Here is a 264-nt window from a genome sequence, read left to right on the forward strand (position 1 = left end):
AAGTAATTACACTACGTTAAGAATAGTTAGGTTACAAATTAAGAATTATTGAACTCGTGGTGTGTCGCAAAGATTGCAAATTGGATCAGAAATACGTAAATATTACATTAATTGTTACACAGTCAAAACGAAGAGTAAACCGAAACCTACGGTATCGAATTAATTTAAGATTATTTACTCTAAATTGGATAAATATTAAAGGGCAGTAACGATAGAGAGCTAATGAAGGTCTAGGAATTAATATATATATGAATAAAGATGAAA

Source organism: Dufourea novaeangliae, unplaced genomic scaffold, assembly GCF_001272555.1.
Source record: "Dufourea novaeangliae isolate 0120121106 unplaced genomic scaffold, ASM127255v1 scaffold316, whole genome shotgun sequence".
Classification (NCBI taxonomy): Eukaryota; Metazoa; Arthropoda; class Insecta; order Hymenoptera; family Halictidae; genus Dufourea; species Dufourea novaeangliae.